This window comes from Tachysurus fulvidraco, chromosome 6 (assembly GCF_022655615.1).
Source record: "Tachysurus fulvidraco isolate hzauxx_2018 chromosome 6, HZAU_PFXX_2.0, whole genome shotgun sequence".
NCBI classification, from domain to species: Eukaryota; Metazoa; Chordata; class Actinopteri; order Siluriformes; family Bagridae; genus Tachysurus; species Tachysurus fulvidraco.
Window position 1 is genome coordinate 326,584 of NC_062523.1, and position 13,422 is coordinate 340,005.

Here is a 13,422-nt window from a genome sequence, read left to right on the forward strand (position 1 = left end):
GCCTGCCAGAACTAACGCGATGCTTGAATTGTTTCTGGTTCACCTCATTCGAGTCAAGTACAGAATTAAAGAACGAGCATAAACTTTCATCACAGTGTTGAGCAGAAACTAATTAATTTCTAGTAACATTTTTACTAGATAACTGGCTTGTGAGCAGCTGGGTTTTAACATCTGGTTTAATCAATACCTCAGACACTTCCTGCACTAAGAGTCAGAAAGATCCAACACATCCCCAGAATACTTTGCTCGTGAACACGTGATAACACATGATGAAAAAGCCTCAGGCAGCTTCTTTGCAAATTCATCAGATTGGCAGTCAGCACACACCTCCGTTACTTCTATTACTGGAACATTAAGTCATTACCTAAAATAAAATCAACTCCAGCAACTGGTAAGACTGGCCGAACCCCAAGCTTAACTAACCCAGTCACCACATGAGATTTCAAAGTTATATAATGTATGGGAACCCGAACATACCCCATCTCAAAATCTTGACAAAAAGCATGGGATCCAGTAAATGTTTGTTCAGACAACGGAAGTACTCCTTCACATATAAACAACTGAGCAGCTGCTTTGTCACGTAAAAAGGCGATTTCCTTTTCTTCACCTTCTGAAACACCCACACTACCTTTAGGAAGTTTTGTAACACTCATCAGCATTGACCAAGGACTTCTGTGAAATTGTTTTTACAAAACCCACACTTTTTGATTGTCGGTCCTCATGACCAGTACTCTTTTCAAGTCTTTGCTGCTTTCTTTTTAAGGCAAAACAAATAGCAGCCACATAGCAAAGTTTGTGACAATTAAAACTCTCACTAGCTAGTGATCTTGTTCTGCTATGACCAGGGAGACTTACTTGTCTCTGTTGCTCTGGTTTGGAGTTCTGTTCCACTTGAATTTGTTGCTGCTTAGGCCTAGGTAAGAACTACATCTTATGTGTTAGAACAAATTTATCAGCTAACACAGCAGCTTGAGAAAGAGTGGTATGACACTCGTTCAAATAAACAAAAACTCGTTCTGGTAGACAATTTTTAAAGTCCTCCAACAGCATTAATTCCCTCAATGACTCCTGATTAGTAACTTTACTGGCTGTAGTCCACTTATCAAAAAGGAGAGACTTCTCCATTGCAAATTCCACATATGTTTGTATCTGTCCCTTTCGAGAAGTCCAAAACTTCTGACAATAAGCTTCGGGGACAAGCTCATAAGCACGAACGATCGCGGATTTCACTGTGTCATAATCCATGCTATCAGGTGCAGACAATGATGAACAAACCTCCTGGGTTTTTCCTGCCAGCTTACATTGTAGTAATAATATCCACAATTTCTTTGGCCACTTTAGAGAAATAACAATTCTCTCAGACACATTGAAGTGTTTACGGCAAATGTCCAGCTAGTGAATGGAGATCACTAGGGATTGTGGGATTCTGAGGCCGGCATGACTGTGAGGTGGGTGCCTTTAGCTGTTTGGATATGCCCGATCTACCTACGTGTTGACTTACCTGCTTGTAATTCTTTGGAATGTTTTCTTCAGAGGCATCTGTTGATTGATTTAGATTGCTTGCTTATTGTTTTGGTAGAAGTTGTCTTTTTACCAGGGTGGTTCTGAAACAAGTGGTTCTCCAAGGCACAAGGCTGGTTCTCCGATGTACATGTGTTGACTTACCTGCTTGTAACTCTTTGGAAGGTTTTCTTCTGAGGCATTTGTTGATTGATTTAGATTGCTTGCTTATTGTTTCGACAGAAGTGGTCTTTTTGCCAGGGTGGTTCTATGATAAACCCCAAATGGAAAAATATAAAGAGGCGATCTTCATGGCTCCTGTCCATTTGAGATAAAGAGCAGCTGCTTATAGGCTGGTGACAACTGTTTGCTATGTCCAGGTGGTGTTATTGTAACTTTTCATTAAAGTTAAATTATATTTAAACCATCTGTCTAATAAAACTACTTAGACTGTTTTTTGCATAAGGTTCGTGGCTTGTTTCTTCCACTCCCAAGGTAAGTCTTGTGAAGCTGTGGCTCTTTGATTGCTCAGTTTAATTGTCTACATGCCTGTTGGGCTCAACTGGTTAGTGCATGGACTTTCAGACCTGATGATAACAAATGTTTGCTTTTACCAGGGGATGTTATTGTATCTCTTTCTACATGGGCATTGTAGCTTGTTTCTCCCACTTCCGAAATATGCCTTGTGAAGCTCTTTGATTGCTCAGTCTAATTGTCTACAAGTTGGTTTGGAGAAGACTTTTAGACCCGATGGTGGAAGTATGACCACTCTTTGTGGTCAAATCCAGAGTAGGTATTATTCCATTCATCGTTAAGCGAAAGATAACAAATCTTAAATCCAGCCATTTAGGCTAGCTTCAGCCTCACAGGGTTCCATCTAAGCACGACAAGGCTGTTGGGCTCAACTGTTTAGTGCATGGACTTTCAGACCTGATGATAACAAATGTTTGCTTTTACCAGGGGATGTTATTGTATCTCTTTCTACATGGGCATTGTAGCTTGATTGTTTCCCAGGGATTGTGGGATTCTGAGGCCGGCATGACTGTGAGGTGGGTGCCTTTAGCCGTTTGGATATAACCGATCAACCTACGTGTTGACTTACCTGCTTGTAACTCTTTGGAATGTTTCCTTCACAGGCATCTGTTGATTGATTTAGATTGCTTGCTTATTGTATTGTTGTTTTACCTGCTTGTCTTTTTGCCAGGGTGGTTCTATGATAAACCCCAAATGGAAAAATATAAAGAGGCGATCTTCATGGCTCCTGTCCATTTGAGATAAAGAGCAGCTGCTTATAGGCTGGTGACAACTGTTTGCTTTGTCCAGGTGGTGTAAAACATTGAATGGATTATAGAGATGGAATAAGACCTACTTATTCAGGAAACACTTCAACTAACACGTCTTTCCCTATCTTTTGCATTTTGAAAAAAACAAAACAAAAAAAACCAAACCTTTTACACTTTTTCATTGTAACTTTGAACAAATGTGATAGTCGCTCTGGATAAGGGCACCTGCCAAATGCTGTAAATGTAAATGTATTTAAACCATCTGTCTAATAAAACTACCTAGACTGTTTTTTTTTTATTTGCATAGGGTTCATGGCACCACTCCAACAGGATGGCTTGTTAAGCTGAGGCTCTTTGATTGCTCAGTTTTCTCCACCAGCAAAGCAGGCACTGCTGGGATTTGAACCCAGGATCTCCTATTTACTAGACAGGCACTTTAACCGTCTAACTGGCATTCACCGTTGTAAAGCTCTGTTTCTTCTGTCTATGTGTGTGCAAGCTTTACTGCAGCCATATGACATGTGCAAGTTAGAACATCTGCTTGACCATTTGATGAGTGCACTCAGTTCATCTTCCTGCAGAGGCATGCATGCTTGTTTCTGAACGCTTCTCCTCCCATCGGCTGCAAACTCATTTGAATACTAGAGATATTATTAAGCACAAACCTAGATCTTATCTCAGAGCAAATAAGCCACAAGTTAAACCAAATGACTCTGATGGGATTCGAACCCACAACCTTTGAATAACTCGCACAACAAGCCTAGAAGTCCAATGCGCTATCCATTGCGCCACAGAGCCTGATGCTGGCATAGGTCTTGGTACGTCTTCTCAGCTTCATCCAAATTCATGGACGGTAAAACACACCACCGATCATTAGACAGCTGTTTTTCTATGGCTAGCAAGTGACATGAAATGCTCGAAATATGTCTTGTGAAGCTATTTGATTGCTCAGCCTAATTGTCTACAAGTTGGTTTGGAGAAGACTTTTAGACCCGATGGTGGAAGTGTAACAATATGAATCATTGTCCTTCAAACCTTCTTTTGCTCTCTTGGGGTCCAATGTCTGAAGTAATTCGGCGTGCATTGTGAGATTTTGACTGTTTAAAATCCAGAGTAGGTATTATTCCATTCATCGATAAAGGTGAAATACCAAAGCTTAAATCGAGCCATTTAGGCTGCCTTCTACCTCGCAGCGTTCTAGCTAAGTATGACTTGGCCGGTTAGCTCAGCTGGTTAGAGCGTGGTGCTAATAACGCCAAGGTCGCGGGTTCGAGCCCCGTACGGGCCATTTTCCAAGAGTTCTGCAGTGACATGACTCTGCCAGTTCTCTTCTCAACCTGATGCTGCTCAAATCTCATGTATTGTGGTATAAATATTTTTAATATCAAGCGGGTTTTCCAAGGCACACAGAGACAGAGAATCTCCACTTTGGAGAATGCGGGCATCGGTCCCGCTACCTCTCGCATGCGAAGCGAGCGCTCTACCATTTGAGCTAATTCCCCACGGCTCTTCAGGGTGGTTCTAAAATAAGTGGTTCTCCAAGGCACAAGGCTGGTTCTCCAAGGTACATGTGTTGACTTACCTGCTTGTAACTCTTTGGAAGGTTTTCTTTGGAGGCATTTGTTGTTTGATTTAGATTGCTTGCTTATTGTTTCTTATAGGCTGGTGACAACTGTTTGCTTTGTCCATCTGGTGTTATTGTAACTTTTTGGATTGGAGAAGTCTTACAGACCCATTGTGAGTTTTTGACTGCCATGTTTCAAATCCAGAGTAGGTATTATTCCATTCATCGTTAAGCGAAAGATACCAAATCTTAAATCCAGCCATTTAGGCTAGCTTCAACCTCACAGGGTTCCATCTAAGCACGACAAGGCTGTTGGGCTCAACTGTTTAGTGCATGGACTTTCAGACCTGATGATAACAAATGTTTGCTTTTACCAGGGGATGTTATTGTATCTCTTTCTACATGGGCATTGTAGCTTGATTGTTTCCCAGGGATTGTGGGATTCTGAGGCCGGCATGACTGTGAGGTGGGTGCCTTTAGCCGTTTGGATATAACCGATCTACCTAGGTGTTGACTTACCTGCTTGTAACTCTTTGGAATGTTTTCTTCAGAGGCATCTGTTGATTGATTTAGATTGCTTGCTTATTGTTTTGGTAGAAGTTGTCTTTTTACCAGGGTGGTTCTAAAATAAGTGGTTCTCCAAGGCACAAGGCTGGTTCTCCAAGGTACATGTGTTGACTTACATGCTTGTAACTCTTTGGAAGGTTTTCTTCGGAGGCATTTGTTGATTGATTTAGATTGCTTGCTTATTGTTTCGACAGAAGTGGTCTTTTTGCCAGGGTGGTTCTATGATAAACCCCAAATGGAAAAATATAAAGAGGCAATCTTCATTCCTCCATCTAAGTGTGTGCAAGAACATCTGCTTGACGTTTTGACAAGTGCACACTCTGTACAGAAAGACTTTTCCAGATCTAAGATTATCATCCTACAGACGCATGCATGTTCGTGTCTGAACGCTTCTCCTCCCATCAGCTGCAAACTCGTTTGAATACTAGAGATATTATTAAGCACAAACGTAGATCTTATCTCAGAGCAAATAAGCCACAAGTTAAATCAAATGACTCTGATTTGATTCGAACCAACAACCTTTGAATAACTCGCACAACAAGCCTAGAAGTCCAATGCGCTATCCATTGCGCCACAGAGCCTGATGCCGGCATGGGTCTTGGTACATCTTCTCAGCTTCATCCAAATTCATGGACAGTAAAACACACCACCGATCATTAGACAGCTGTTTTTCTATGGCTAGCAAGTGACATGACATGTTGGATTGGAGAAGACTTTCAGACCCATTGTGAGTTTTTGACTGCCATGTTTCAATGTTAGGTATTATTCCATTCATCGATAAGGGTGAAATACCAAAGCTTAAATCGAGCCATTTAGGCTACCTTCTTCCTCGCAGCGTTCTAGCTAAGCATGACTTGGTCGGTTAGCTCAGCTGATTTGAGTGTGGTGCTAGTAACGCCAAGGTTGTGGGTTCGAGCCCTCTACGGGCCATTTTCCAAGAGCTCTGCAGTGACATGTCTCTGGCAGTTCACTTCTCAACCTGATGCTGCTCAAATGTCATGTATTGTGGTATGAATATTATTAATATCAAGTGGTAAAATCTGAAGGCGGGTTCTCCAAGGCCCGGAGACGGGGAATGCGGGTGTGACTGATGTTAATTTTCATGTATGTATATTTACAATGTAAATCTATGCATATCACTGAAAATGCTTCCTATTTGTTTTATTTGCTTTAATTTGTTTAATATGTTTTATGTCATGTTAAATTAATTAGTTCTTTTTTTGGCGGAAGTGTTTCCTCTTGTGATCAAGCTGTGCTATGTCGTGACGTCATTCGGGAATTGCTCGCTGCTACTCAGTTTACTTATTTTAACTCAGGTTACAATAAACTCTCCAGTACTACTGCAGCAAAGTTGTAAAGACTAGTCAGTCCACAACACAACGTAGAGAACATGATCATCGGTCAGACCTGAACGTGACCGGTTACAGTGGGTCCGTGACCCAGCTGAAGTTCAGTTTGCTTTGGATCTTCGTCTAAGAATCAACACCGTTTGAACACTGGAGGGTGCTGCACTTCAGTCAAGGTTCCAATGAACAGTAACACACTTTAGTGCATTGCTAAAGGAGTGGACACTCCGCTAAGAGATTAGCACGATTTCTTTTTCTTTCCTTGCTCTTTTCAGATTCTTAAAATTATTTCCCCATGCAGATATCTAGTTAAGGATGTTTATCGAAAAGTTATTCTGTGTTTAGTGATTTATACATTATTGAACAGAGATGGCTCATAGCTTAGATACAGATAGTTTCAATGTTGAAGCGGTTATGTTAAATTCTAGCTTTGGGACAGGGAGCTTTTTGGGTGATTGTGTATCTACACCAGTTGTAGGGAAGAGTAGTGGTGAAAGAACACCGGGATTTTGCTCTACTCAAATAATTGGACAGACAGTTAAGATGTGATCTATTATTGCTTAACTTGGATTTAAATGATGTGGCATTGCATGACCTCATAACGCATATCGCTCAAGAGGTACGACGGACAATAATATCTGCTCAAAGGGAAAGGAGGCCTGGAGAGAGGGAAACCAGTAGTGCACAGATTCATAGTTTAAGTGCAGGTCAGTCATTCTCAGAAATACCCTCACTTAATTTGACAGGAGTTAAACTAGTCATGCAGTCTGAAGTAAAGGAGCCTCCTCTTTTCAGAGGAGATGGAACTGATAAGTTCAATGTGCATGAGTGGGGGGAACTAATTGACAATTTTTTGCGGAAAAGGGGTATACCAACATCAGAGCATCATCATGAAATCCTTACGAGACTGATGGGTAAAGCTAAAGACATTGTTAGGATTACTCTTCATAGTAACACTTCTCTGAGACCTTCGGAGAATCCCAAGGTGATATTTAATATTCTAAAACAGCATTTTAGCGAGGCCAGATTTTCTTACACACCCTTAGCAGATTTCTACAGCACAGTATCTGTTGCTGGAGAAAATTCAGTTGAATATTGGGTTCGTTTGAATAAAGCCGCAGGTGTTGCGGAAGAGGCTTTGATTAGACTCGGGCAACAGATGGATAACCCATGCCAAGAAGCGGCCATGATGTTTGTCAAATATTGCCCAGACCCGTCTTTGACAGCAATTTTTCTTTCAAAAGCACCAGATAAGTGGACAGCAAGCGAGGTACAAGAACCTCTAGACAGATATCAGCTTGAGCAAAAGGAACAGTCAGTAGTTAGGTCTAAGCGGGATATCACTGCGAGAAATGCAACAGCTCATACCCAGTCACTTAGGGAAGGGAATGCCACCACAGGAGATTTCCCTGTTGTGATGCCTGATGATGCTAATGCTAGCACCTTATCTTTACAGAATGATGATTATTGTATAAAGACACTAATTAGTTTACTTGATTGTGCGCTAGTTCAGAATAGTCAGGTAGAGTCAAAGAGCCCTTGGCCAAGTCAGTCATCTGTGAGAGCATGTAAAGTATGTCAATCTCACGAGCATTCCACTTTGTCACTTTGTCGATGGCAGCGACTCTGTCTTGCTTGTTTCCAACCTGGCCATATAAAAAGGAATTGTTTGAACATTCAGTCAAGTACTGACAGTCAGACTGTACAGCCATCTCAAGGTTCACCGGCTTTAAAATAGTCGGCCCACACCTGGAGAGGGGACGTGTGGGTGGACCAGAACGAGCCCTCAGTACTACAGACATTAAAGAAGTTTATGAAAGTGCATGTGCACAAGCTCCGACCCAAGTCAAGGTGATTGCACAGAATATGCAAGCATTGGAAGTATTTGATGATATATTCTATGCACTTGTTTTTATGAACGATAAATTCCAAATGATGGGAATGTTGGACTCTGGATCCATGGCTTGTACTTTCAGTGAAGCAGTAGAGAACAGAATGCTCAGAGATAATGTGTTACCGAAGCCCACACCACTGACACAAGAAATAATGTTAGTGGAATGTGGAGGTAAAGCAACAAAGCCTAATTGCATATACAAGTCGAGCTTAAAGTATATGGCATGAGATGCTTGGTACCAATCTTGGTCGTGGCAGGGCAAAAGGATGATATAATCATTGGAACCAATGTGGTGAAGTTTCTAATGAGTCAAATGAAAGCCAACAGTGATCATTGGAGAACTCTGTCTAACAGTGCTTCGGAATTATCTTTATCATGCAAAGATTTTTTAGATGTTATGGCATATACTTGCTGTTGGAGGGGTAGTGGCCCACCAGATAAAATTGGGAATGTTAAGCTTTTTCAAGCAGTCACATTAGTGGCAAAAAAGAACACCTTGTTTTGGGAAAGTTGCCAAGTAGTACTGCCATGTCACCAGGAAGCACTGTTATCGTAGAGGCCACTTCTTCCCGAACTATGCCTCTGAACATTATTATTGGCCGTGTCGTTACACCTTTATGGGGAGATCTCTGGGTTCCTTTGAAATTTATCAACCTTTCAGACAAACCGATCACTTTAAAAAAAAATTGTAAGTTGGCAGCTGTCTTCCCATGTCATGCTGTGTAAGATTTCGAAGATTTCGTTGCAAGGTTATAGTCAGGCTCAGATGGCTGCATCGGAGAGTATATCTCAGCCTGGTGCCATCTTTGCTGATCTTAAGCAGAGACTAAAGGGCGTAGACCTTGGTGATATCAACATCGATTTGTGTTCTGCTAGTGATGTGGCAAAATACAGGCTTGAAAACTATAATGATGTATTCTCTAAACATGCTTTAGATTGCGGAGAGGACAAAGGTTTTGTTCATTGCATCCGCCTAACTGATGAGCATCCTTTCCGACTTCTATACCGGATACCACCTGCTCATTATCAAAAGTGACGGCAAGTTCTCTCAGAAATGGAAGAGCAGGGAATAATCCATAAGTCAGTGAGTGAATATGCTTCGCACCTTGTTTTAGTGTGGAAGAAAGACGGTAGTCTAAGAATTTGTATGGATTTTAGATGGCTGAATGCTAGAACCATCAAGGATGCTCACCCACTTCCTCATCAATCAGATTGCATTAGGAGGAAGCGCTCTCTTCAGCACTATGGATCTGACATCAGCTTTCTATAACATCCCCAGCATCCAGCATCTTTTATGCGCATGATGCTGAGTATCTTTGGGGACTTGAATTTCAGTAGCCTATTGTGTTATTTGGATGACTTGTTGGTGTTTGCACCTGATGAGGAGGCAGCATTGGACAGGCTGGAGATAGTCTTTCACGTATTCATACTATGGGGCTAACTTCGAAAGTGCACTCGTTGCAGAATTGCTTAAATTGGTTGGTGTTGAGAAGTCACACACTACAGCATACCACCTGATGGGGAATGGTGTAACAGAGCGGTTCAATTGAACCTTGGGCAGTATGCTATGCTCCTTGCCTCTTAAGGAGAAACAAAAATGGCCCGAGCAGATACAGGCTCTGACATTTGCGTATAATGCCACAGTGCATGGTACTGGTTACGCTCCATTTCAGTTAATGTTTGGTTGTATCCCAAAGTTGCCAGTTGATGTCATTTTTGGGCAGGTGTTTCATGACCCTATGGTTGTCCACCATAGTAACTATGTGCAAACGCTAATGTCTCACCTCAAAGAAGCAGCATGAAAAGAAAAAACTTGCTGATAGGTGGGATCCAAATGTCTATACTTTAAAGGAACGGGACCTTAGGGCGAACATATACAAAGTGATTGATGGAAAGGGTAAGTCAAAATTGGTGCATCGCAAGCTAATTCTGGACATCAGCTTTCTACCTATCGAACCAACCCAAGATGAGGATGTTCTGTCAAGTACTGGGAATGCAGAAACCAAACCTTGCATGTCTGATCTGTTCGATCCAACTGATGGGGGTGGTTCTGATGATAGGATGGGAGCGCGGGTGTCTGATGAACAGGGAGAAGTCGAGGGTCAGGAGTCTGTTTACGTGATTTGTGCGAAGCAGCTACATTTATTTTGTTTCTTTCTGTATTCCATCCAGGTACATTAACTTCTAATGTTTTATAATTTGTTTAATTAAATTTGTATTTCTGTTTTATGGAGTTTACTTTGTGCATACTGAAGAGAGGTGGTAAAGCTGACCAAGCAGCCACATTTATTTTGTTTCTTTCTGTATTCCATCCAGAATTGTTGAGTGTTGGTGACAATAAACTCTCCAATACTACTGCAGCAAAGTTGTAAAAACTAGTCATTCCACTACACATCGAAAATTACATGAGCATCGGTCAGAACTGAACATGACCTGTTACACGAGCATCGATCCCACTACCTCTCGCATGCTAAGCGAGCGCACTACCAGTTGAGCTACTTCCCTATGCGATAAAACATAAAGCCACACAACGTTTCCAAGGGATTGTGGGATTCTGAGGCCGGCATGACTGTGAGGTGGGTGCCTTTAGCCGTTTGGATATAACCGATCAACCTACGTGTTGACTTACATGCTTGTAACTCTTTGGAATGTTTCACAGGCATCTGTTGATTGATTTAGATTGCTTGCTTATTGTTTTGGTAGAAGTTGTCTTTTTACCAGGGTGGTTCTAAAACAAGTGGTTCTCCAAGGCACAAGGCTGGTTCTCCGATGTACATGTGTTGACTTACCTGCTTGTAACTCTTTGGAAGGTTTTCTTTGGAGGCATTTGTTGATTGATTTAGATTGTTTACTTATTGTTTCGACAGAAGTGGTCTTTTTGCCAGGGTGGTTCTATGATAAACCCCAAATGGAAAAATATAAAGAGGCGATCTTCATGGCTCCTGTCCATTCGAGATAAAGAGCAGCTGCTTATAGGCTGGTGACAACTGTTTGCTATGTCCAGGTGGTGTAAAACATTGAATGGATTATAGAGATGGAATAAGACCTACTTATTCAGGAAACACTTCAACTAACACGTCTTTCCATATCTTTTGCATTTAAAAACAAAAAACAAACAAAAAAAACCCTTTGACACTTTTTCATTGTAACTTTGAAGAAATGTTTTAAACTCATGGTATCTTAAGTATGTAACCTAGTGAGCCAGTATTAATGTATTCAATGCTACAGATTTAAGCACTTATGTACATCGCTCTGGATAAGGGCGTTAGGTCTGAAGGGCTTGTGTCTGAACGCTTCTCCTCCCATCGGCTGCAAACTCGTTTGAATTCTGGAGATATTATTAAGCACAAACCTAGATCTTATCTCAGAGCAAATAAGTCACAAGTTAAACCAAATGACTCTGATGGGATTCAAACCAACAACCTTTGAATAACTCACACAACAAGCCTAGCAATCCAATGCGCTATCCATTGCACCACAGAACCTGATGCTGGCATGGGTCTTGGTACGTCTTCTCAGCTTCATCCAAATTCATGGACGGTAAAACACACCACCGATCATTAGACAGCTGTTTTTCTATGGCTAGCAAGTGACATGACTTGAGTGTGCAAGCTTTATTTTTCTCATCACTGCAAGAGAACTTACTCTTCAATGTGGCTTAGAAGCCATCCTGTGGAGTGGCATTCCATCTCAGATTGTAGGAAAGGAGGTACTGCAATTACATCAACAGAACAACAGGCACTGCTGGGATTTGAACCCAGGATCACCTGTTTACAAGACAGGCACTTTAACCAACTAAGCCACAGGTATATACCTCTGTTTCCTCTGTCTGTCCTGATGCTGCTCATATGTCATGTTTTGTGGTATAAATATTATTAATATCAAGTGGTAAAATCAATAGGCGGGTTCTTAAAGGCACATGGAGACAGAGAATCGTCACTTTGGCTGGCTCTCCAAGGTACATGTGTTGACTTACCTGCTTGTAACTCTTTGGAATGTTTCCTTCACAGGCATCTGTTGATTGATTTAGATTGCTTGCTTATTGTTTTGGTAGAAGTTGTCTTTTTACCAGGGTGGTTCTGAAACAAGTGGTTCTCCAAGGCACAAGGCTGGTTCTCCAAGGTACATGTGTTGACTTACCTCTTACCTCTGGTCATCTTAACATCATTTATACTAAGTATTGACAGATTGTGGTTGACCAGCCATATATATCTTTATACTTGAACTCCTTACTTTTTACAAAGGGCGAACACATCGGCAATAGCAATAGAATCTTAAGAGTAGAACAATCGCTCAAAATATGGACAGTATGTCCAGCAATAGACAGGCTCTACAGTAAAAGCTGCTAGGGCATCTGAGCACCTGAGCAAACTCAAAATAATCAGAACAATCACAGGTTTTTATTTAGCACAGTGGCTAGATAAACTAAAAAAAAAAACAGAAATCTGAACACACTATTCCATCACAGTTCAGTTGTGAGGATTTTATGAGATTCTTCACTGATAAACTTAAAATCATCAGGAACAAAATAGTTGATGTTCTGCATATGAGAGCTTGTGACTCAGTCTCACCTAAAGCTCTACACTCACAACTAAAGAGCTTTACAAGTACAGGACAGGAGAGTTAGATAAACTTATTACTACAGCTACATAAACAACATGTTCACTAGACCCCATCCCAACTAAACTACTGAAAGAAGTGTTACATAAAGCTAGTGAGCCTCTTCTTAATATTATTAACTCCTCATCTTTAGGTTACGTCCCTAAATCTTTCAAGTTGGCAGTTATTAAGCCACTCATTAAGAAAACCAGTCGAAATGGGTGAATTGTTCAAAATTAACTCAATGCCTTAGAGAGATAAAAGACTGGATGAGCTGTAATTTTCTGTTGTTAAACTCTGATAAGACAGAAATATTACTTATAGGTCCAAAAACCAGTGCACAGAAACTCTCACACCTTAACTTCCATTTAGAGGGATGTTCTGTTACTAGTAGCTGGACAGTGTAAGACCTGGTGTTTATTAGACAGCAACTTGTCTTTAAAATCACATCACCATATTACAAACACAGCCTTCTTCCACCTTAGAAATGTCACCAAGCTGAGAAACATCCTGTCTGTATCTGATGCTGAGAAGCTAGTTCCTGCCTTCATGACCTCTAGACTGGACTATTGTAATGCATTACTAGGTGGTTGTCCTGCATCTTTAATAAATAGGTTACAGTTAGTCCAAAATGCAGCTGCCAGAGTTCTCACTAGGACAAGAAAGTAT

General features: G+C 41.1%; 4 non-coding genes across 4 annotated transcripts; 1 reads left to right on the forward strand and 3 right to left on the reverse strand.

Annotated features, from left to right (window-relative positions):
• Window positions 1–3,491: 3,491 nt before the first annotated feature.
• trnar-ucu lies at window positions 3,492–3,581 on the reverse strand. The gene is given in 2 exon segments: window positions 3,492–3,527; window positions 3,545–3,581. It is a non-coding gene; the product is annotated as a tRNA-Arg (tRNA).
• Window positions 3,582–3,997: 416 nt separating this feature from the next.
• Window positions 3,998–4,071, forward strand: trnai-aau. The gene has a single exon. It is a non-coding gene; the product is annotated as a tRNA-Ile (tRNA).
• A 1,334-nt stretch (window positions 4,072–5,405) lies between these two features.
• On the reverse strand, window positions 5,406–5,495 carry trnar-ucu. Its single transcript is given in 2 exon segments — window positions 5,406–5,441; window positions 5,459–5,495. It is a non-coding gene; the product is annotated as a tRNA-Arg (tRNA).
• A 6,395-nt stretch (window positions 5,496–11,890) lies between these two features.
• On the reverse strand, window positions 11,891–11,969 carry trnat-ugu. The gene has a single exon. It is a non-coding gene; the product is annotated as a tRNA-Thr (tRNA).
• Window positions 11,970–13,422: the final 1,453 nt, after the last annotated feature.